Source organism: Perna viridis, chromosome 2 (genome assembly GCF_037379345.1).
Source record: "Perna viridis isolate PV_CMFRI_1.1 ecotype Kerala chromosome 2, ASM3737934v1, whole genome shotgun sequence".
Classification (NCBI taxonomy): Eukaryota; Metazoa; Mollusca; class Bivalvia; order Mytilida; family Mytilidae; genus Perna; species Perna viridis.
Genome location: NC_142446.1, coordinates 24,216,878 through 24,225,001, shown reverse-complemented (window position 1 = coordinate 24,225,001; position 8,124 = coordinate 24,216,878).

The window sequence follows — 8,124 nt, the reverse complement described above, 5'->3', positions numbered from 1 at the left end:
CTATGGCAACACCCCCTGCACTAAGTCCAAACGTTCTATTTTGTTTATCTTTACGCAAACGTTCTAGACCACTCGGGCAACTAGTCCGAATTGCCTCTGACCCTGCAACCCTCTTCTCTTTTATTTGGATATTGATATGTCGGGTTGGGGTTAGAACGATGTGCCATACAAAAAGTTGGAGATTTAGCGGTACCGCGGAGTATCGCCCTTCAACCGCTTGTAACGACTTTCAAGTTGAAATTGTGCATGTCACACCTACCTAATTCGATTCCGGAATCATTTTCCTGTATGCTGATACAAAATTTACTACAAAAAATTACATTTATTATTGAAGTTTCGATAATTTTCCACGAGAGACCCTTTTTTGTTGACATTTTAAACCGTAATAGAGAGTAGGCGGAGCTTGTTACTTTTGGAACGGAAGGGTAGCGGACACGTAATTTTTCAGCGGAATTTTGAAATATTCTGTTAGATTCCGGTTTTAAAAATCGTTTCTGCTCCGTTCCGTTCCAAAGGTAACGAGCTCCGCCTACTCTCTATCACGGTTCAAAATGTCAACAAAACAGGGTCTTAGATTTCATATTCTTCTGATTACTGTTCGCATCTTGGTTCCCTTGATTATTATTTTGTAACCTTTATAGGAAATTTGAATTGATTTGAAAAGCAGTTAAAAAATGTTACAATCTTTACTGGGCGGTCATGAGCTAACACAATGGTGTAAGTCCTAATTCTGAGTAAATAACAGTGTTGGGGGTCTTAATGGACAAATGGACATACCAAAATACTTACGTTACCCTAAAAAACATGTAATCGTAAATATGTATATTCTTTTACCGATAACCCTGTGTAGATGACATATTTCGAAATGAGGTTTCAGAAAAAAATAGTGTTCCAGAGCATGGTTTGCTCATTTTATGCCCAAATTTTTCACGAATAAAAAAAATTCAACAAAAGGATGGGCCCAACCAGCGGACACTCCTGGATTCGCCACTAGGTTATACTACGGCCAGTTTATATGGTATTTGGGAAAGAATCACCCTGAATGTATACAAATGTTACAAGGAGAAAATAACGTAGAAGCTTCAGGCGAATAGGGAACTGAAAATAGGACATTTTCATAAAACATTGATAATATTAATATTGTTGAATGTAAGTTTTTATCAAAGAAAAAAAGAAAAAAAAACATCAAAGAAAAAGTAAAAAAATGCATGGAAGTTGTTACTCTTTTTTTTATTTTATCTTTACAAGCTTACCGTCTCATATGGTTCTTAACACTAGAAGAAATAAGATACATGTCTATAAACCTTCTAATATCCGTCGACGAGTTAGTAAAAATTACTTGTGCCTAATTAGAAAAATGTAACTATATGATAAGTAAGGTACATGTATATATTTCTCATGCAGTGATTTATTGCATCTAATGTAGGAAAGACAACTTAGATTTCCAAGACATAAATATAATCTAAAAGAATTTTGTACTAACCCCCTATTGTAACGAAAGGTCGATCTCCAATATTTGTTTTCTCTCGTTTCTTTTCACTTTTCTCTTTTTTCTTGTCTTCTTTCCTTTTTTCTCTCTTTTTCTCTGACTTTTTACTCTTGATACTTTTAACATCCACATCATCGTCAGAAGTTTCGATGTTTGAAGCATCCATTTGCTCTAAAATGTTCATGTAATATCTATACGACTCCAGATTGATCAACTAAGTAGAATTCACGGTGCAATTCCTGGTGTAGCGATGCCACAAACAACATGGTTAATGCCACGAGATATTTGTTTTAAATCCTGTAAAATGAACACACCACTCAATAATGATAAACCGAGGGACAATATTGAAATAATAAAAACATAGTGAATCTTCCATAAGAAATATTTAGAACTGCTGAGTACGTCCCTGTTGTACGAAATGTTAACAGAAGGGTTTCCAATCAAACGCATTTGAAAGAAAAAATACACGAAAGTATAAAATGTTAATCCTTTAATTCCTTGGTACAAAAGGGATTTTATATGTAACCTTTTCAGCGTAATAACTATGAGAATTAAGAGTATTATATATTGGGAAGGTTTTCAATTGATACATTTAATTTATAATAAACTGATTTAGGTTAGATCCAAGTTTGTATAAGGCATTGTAAACCATTATAAATAAGGGAAAATTAGATAAAATGAATTGAAATGCAATTTTCAATAAGTTAGAAAAAAAAATTGAAATGCTTCTTTTTGAAAACTCCCCAATACATAAGACATATAAGCGAGGAAAACATTAGAAATGAACGCTTAAAGGAATTAGAAATATTCTTACTTAAACAGAAATACCCCGAACAATTAATTAAACATGGAATCGAACGCGCAAAGGGATGTTTGTTTGTTTGTTTGTTGGGGTTTAACGTCCGAGCAGCAATATTTCAGCCATATTCAGACGATGAACATGAAATTGATGATAAAATGAACATGAAACGATGATGAAATGAAAAAGGGATGGGACACAAGGACAATGGGATCGACAAATTTTGATTGCCACTGGAAATGGGGAGAGGTGGGTATGGTCGGGCAATTTAGCCTCATGTGGCGGAGCCTTATGGTTCCTACTTCGGGAGAATACCACAGTAGGGTTCTTTAACGTGCAAGGAATGTGGCATATTTCCCAACACGGTAAACCACTATGGTTTGGGGTCAGGTTTTCCGCATTATAGCCTGACAACCCCAGCATGTAACACACCAGGGGTACCTCATTCCACCACCTGGGGCACACATCCCAGTTGCTCTGTGGGCAGAGCGTCCTAGCCCCGACCTTTTACGACAAGCTTAGCGCTGCTGCAGGCCTATTCTTGTAACACCCGGACCTGCACGGGGCTAACGCGCAAAGGGAATTCCAAGAAACGAACTTCTAACAGTCAACGCTAGAAATGAACCAGACAACTCCGTAATACCCTTTGTAATAACCCACAACCCATGTAATGCGAATATTTTTGAAATAGCAAGAGCAAACTTACCGATTATAGCACAAAGCGAATCGCTGAAAGTCCATATCAACAGAGAAAAAAATAATACAAAGCAAACGTCAACCGAAAAACCTTAAACGAATACTTACAAGTGCCCGTTTCGACCCTGCCGAAAAACGCTTCACTGTATCGAAATGCAAAGACAAACGTTGCACCACTTGCGACTACATACACGAAGGATACTCGATCACTACAAGGGATGGAACCACTATTTACGCAAACGAGGACATGAACTGTAAAAGTGCAAATTTAATTTATTGCATAAAATGTAGCAAATGTGAAGAAATATATATTGGTCAAACAGGCGACAGGGTCATTGATCGAACGAGAGTCCATCGACAACAGGTCCGAGATCCAAATTACAGCTTTTGTTCCGTCAGTGATCATTTAGATAAATACAGCGATGGACGATTTAATTTTCCCATTTTACAAACTGAGAGACAATGATAAAGATTTACGTGAAACCAAAGAAATGATGTTTATTCGTAAATTTAAATCGAAATTTTTCATGTCCTCTTATTTCTTTCTTTTATTTTAAGATTTTTGACGTTAATATTTAACTCCCCTTATACTATTATAACGTCACTATATACACAATGGTACCATTAACTACGTTGTCGTTATGTAATGTCACCTGAAGGTTGGCAGCAGCCATGAAAGCGCTAGTGATGTGAATACCTAAATATATTGTGAAAATCTGATCGTGTTGGATTTTTATTGACAGATATTATTATTATTATTATTATTAATTAATTAATTAAAAATTAATTAGAAATTATAATTAGAATCCCAAATCTTTCCAGGTAAAACACAGACAAAACGAAGGGAAACGTGACCATTTTATTCAGTTACCGAGCTTTTGGTATTCGATGAATCGATAAATTTCGCCTCAGTACAGATTTTATGTATATTTTTAAGGTAACTAGAAAACAATGTTTTCACATTGTTGATATCCATGTTTACTTTCTTACTGTTTGCCACATTGTTGATTTCCTGATATTCATGTTTACTTTCTTACTGTTTGCCACATTGTTGATTTCCATATCCATGTTTACTTTCTTACTGTGCCACATTGTTGATTTCCTGATATCCATGTTTACTTTCTTACTGTTTGCCACATTGTTGATTTCCATATCCATGTTTACTTTTTACTGTTTGCCACATTGTTGATTTCCTGATATCCATGTTTACTTTCTTACTGTTCGCCACTTGTTGATTTCCTGATTTCCTGATATCCATGTTTACTTTCTTACTGTTTGCCACATTGTTGATTTCCTGATATCCACGTTTACTTTCTTACTGTTTGCCACATTGTTGATTTCCATATCCATGTTTACTTTCTTACTGTTTGCCACATTGTTAAGTACTTGTTTATATATTGCTCTTGTAGCACTTAATTGTGCCTGAGTTAGCAAAATAAACTTGTCTTGTCTTGTCTATGGAAACGCATCCTTACAAGGGGTGTACCATATGCGTTTCCATACTTGTCTCTTGGAATACTTCTAGGTCAAATTGGAATTCTAATTTCTCTCAGGTGAAATTACAATTCCAATTTGTACTAGGGGAATTGTGGATCCTACTGGCTTACAGTTTGAAAATATCAAAGACAAAGTCTTTTATGTGCTTATGAATGTTTCCTGGTATATCGAAATACTTTTTTTTCATTATTAAATTTCCGTGTTTATGATTCTATAAGTTAGACAGTCAAATTAAAGATTTTTATGTATTTCATTATCTTATGGTTTTAAACCAATTATCACTTATAGTAAACCTTAATCCTTTAAACATAGATCAAAAGTGTTGCTCACATATTTACCTAAAATCACAACAAAAATTAAACTTGACAACTGTGAAAACAAAACAAAAAAACGAAAATCATGTGAATATGAAAATCACCTGCCACAGAAATATGAAAGAGAAAAGTTTGTTCTTTCTGTTACAAGGTACAATTCTATGTTAAAGTGTTTGAACACAGTGTCATTCGAGACAATGCAGCTGTCCATTATTTGCGAGAAGCTAAATGCCGACGTATTCGTTATGAAATAGAACCACAAGTTACCAAAAAACACTACGCTGTTGGTTGTACTGTGGGTAAAAAGTCACATTTTTCCTTGTAAAATTCTGGATATCAATACTATCAACGATTCCAAATTCGTATAAAATATTTTCATAAGATGGCATTTTGAAATCTATTATTCAGAGGATGACCTTGTTAACTTAAGGACAGTATGTTTCCGAGGATTAAATGCAGTTGATCCAAAGTCATTAGATGAAATAGCGCACATTCAAGCATGTAAGAAAAATCGGTCCGTAAACCAAGACTGCCAGCCAGCATCTGTTTACAGATGTGACTGAAAATGTATAACCTTAAAGATATACAGACACTGCGAAGTCAGCCTTGACCTACATGATAAAGGAATTCTATTGACAAAACTGTACGCTTCAGGAACAGGATTACGTTGCTACAATATTGAAGTCATCACTACAGAAGTTTATGGTCGTCATCGTCAACTCATGGATCGTTACGGTGTATCCATCTGCACCATGAAAACTGACTTGTTCAGCGTGTCATAGTTTTCCTTTCCTCTTTCGTCTACCCTGTACTTGACTTTTAATGAGCAACTTGGTGGGTCTTTCTAGTAGAGGAGGCTTAACCTACTGATACAACTGGTCCGTGATCACAGTTTTTAGTGGATTCCGAGTTGCTCATATACTTTTGTTACTTTGTATATATTATTTTGGTTATTTTATTTACTTTGTTGTGAGTGTCTGTTTTCCATGTCTGGTCTTTGTACCTGGATTACATTCTTTTGATTTCCGCTAGAATTTTGGTTTCCTTGATTACTCTTGATAATGATCATGTCGAAGGTCGTCCAAAAGCACTTGCTCAAAAATATGTTACAAACAAAACATTAGAAAAAATGTTGTAAGAGAGAATAATCTAATTTGATTTGTAATATGCCTCCTGATTGGTTAGTTCTCTTGTATTGGTTGTAAACTTGATATTGTGACGTCATTAACATTGATTGGTTCGCGATTCAAACCTTTGTTTTGACTGGAATCTTTTGAAAATAAATTAAAAAGGATGGTTCGTTCAAAATAAGCATACTAATAGAGTGCATTTACAAACGTTATTCAAACTAAAAAAAAGTTATAAAATTGCATTCAATTAACCTGGCTAATACTTTTTACAAATTGACACAATGTCACTAAAAAGAAACAGGAACTTGAGCTACACACAAAAAAAAAAACAAAAACAAAAACAAAACAAAATAAAAACCAATACCACTAAATCATTGGAAGAATACTAGTATATCCATATTTTTGTTTTAAACATGAAAAGTCAGCAATGAAGAAGCTCTGTTAAAAGCAACATTACCACAGGCGCTAGTTTCGTATAAAAAATAAAAGTAATAAGTATACTCCCTCTAATTATTTTTATTTTTTTATACGAAACAAGCGCCTGTGAACATTACGGTCCAAAAATGTGTTCACTGTAAAATATAAATTGATGGGAGATTCAAAATGGAAGTTTGTGTTGTATAAAATTATACCCGAACGAAATTTTAAGAAATAAAATGGTTGTATTGTTTACTGAAAAGACCAATATAAATTATTTTGTCTAAACACGCGAATTTGGCATGGATTATAGAATTTGCATTAAATTCTTATTCCTATAGAAACTAACATTTTTTTTTATGTTTTAACTGTAAGTGTTTGTAAGGATCAGGAAAAATCAGAAACATGCATGTTGAAACCCCACCGATCTGAAAATGTAATACCACTCACGGATACCTTCTCTATTAGAAAAGACCATTATTTGATCTCTGCATCACTGGCTTTGCTCAGAAATTTTTCAATAGAATGTTAGAAAAATGAGGTTTTTGACAGAGTTAGCTGCCCTTGAAATGTTCATTTTCATTGCATGTCAATGAAATTGTAACTCAATGGGCCTGCATGATTTAGAAAATCTTGTCTATTTTCCTTGATTCTGATGGAGAAAATAGTCAAATCAAACCATCAAAATGATGGGTTTTTTCATACCGTGTTTCACCCGCTGCCTGATTCTTACAGATACTGACACGTAAGGGTTCGTCGTTTTATAAGGAGCACAGTAACAGTCCATGAGCTGGGAGGGTCCATTGTGCACCCCCACTCATCAACGTCATGGTGATTTTTAGGAACCTTTATACCCTCCATTACTGAATCAATTTGTCGCCAAAGAATATTCTCGGATTCTTTTTCAGTATAAACCTATGTTTGTACTCCACTGGGTCAAAAAGCGAAGATTTTTGTGACTCAATTGTTTGAGCGTCTAAGCCTTCCTCGGACAGCGTGTTTGAACAAACATATAAATTTTGGTATCATTATGTAGCCCAATGTCACAGCTTTACAATACCAGCAAGAAAATTGCGGTAACACTTAGGGTTATGGGGTAAAATGAAAAAAAATGTACCCTTACCCCACCGAAAAATTGTTATATTGACATATTTTCCATGTTAAAACCCCTAGTGTATTTATGCTTCTGTAAAAATGACTTATTTGGTATTTCCTGTTTAGTATTATCACAATTAGTTCTTCTGGGGTTCTTTTGATAAATTTTAGCGATTTTCGTAGTCAGAATTTATCAACAATGCGAAAAACGAGATTTTCGATTTTTCAGTAAAAAGTCACATAAATTCGACTCTACAAGTTATTGCTCAACTAAACGTCTCAAATTTGGTATCATTCGATAGATAATTCAATTTTCAACATAAAAATTGGAGACGTTTCAGTCGAGCAGTAACCTATATAGTCGAATTTATGTGACTTTTTACGGAAAAAATGGAAAATCCCATTTTTCGCATTTTTTTGATGAATTCTGACCACGAAAATTGCCAAAATTCATCAAAAGAATTGTGATAATACTAAACAGAAAATACCAAATAAGCCATTTTTCCTGATGCATAAGTACTCTAGGGGTTTTGACATATTTTCGGTGGGGTAGGGGTACACTTTTTTTTTCATTTTACCCCAAAACCCTACATTCTTGGTACTATTGTAAAGCTAATTGAGATAAATACTAAAGATATTGGGCTACATGATGACGATACATTTATATGTCAGTTTCCTTCGTTTTGT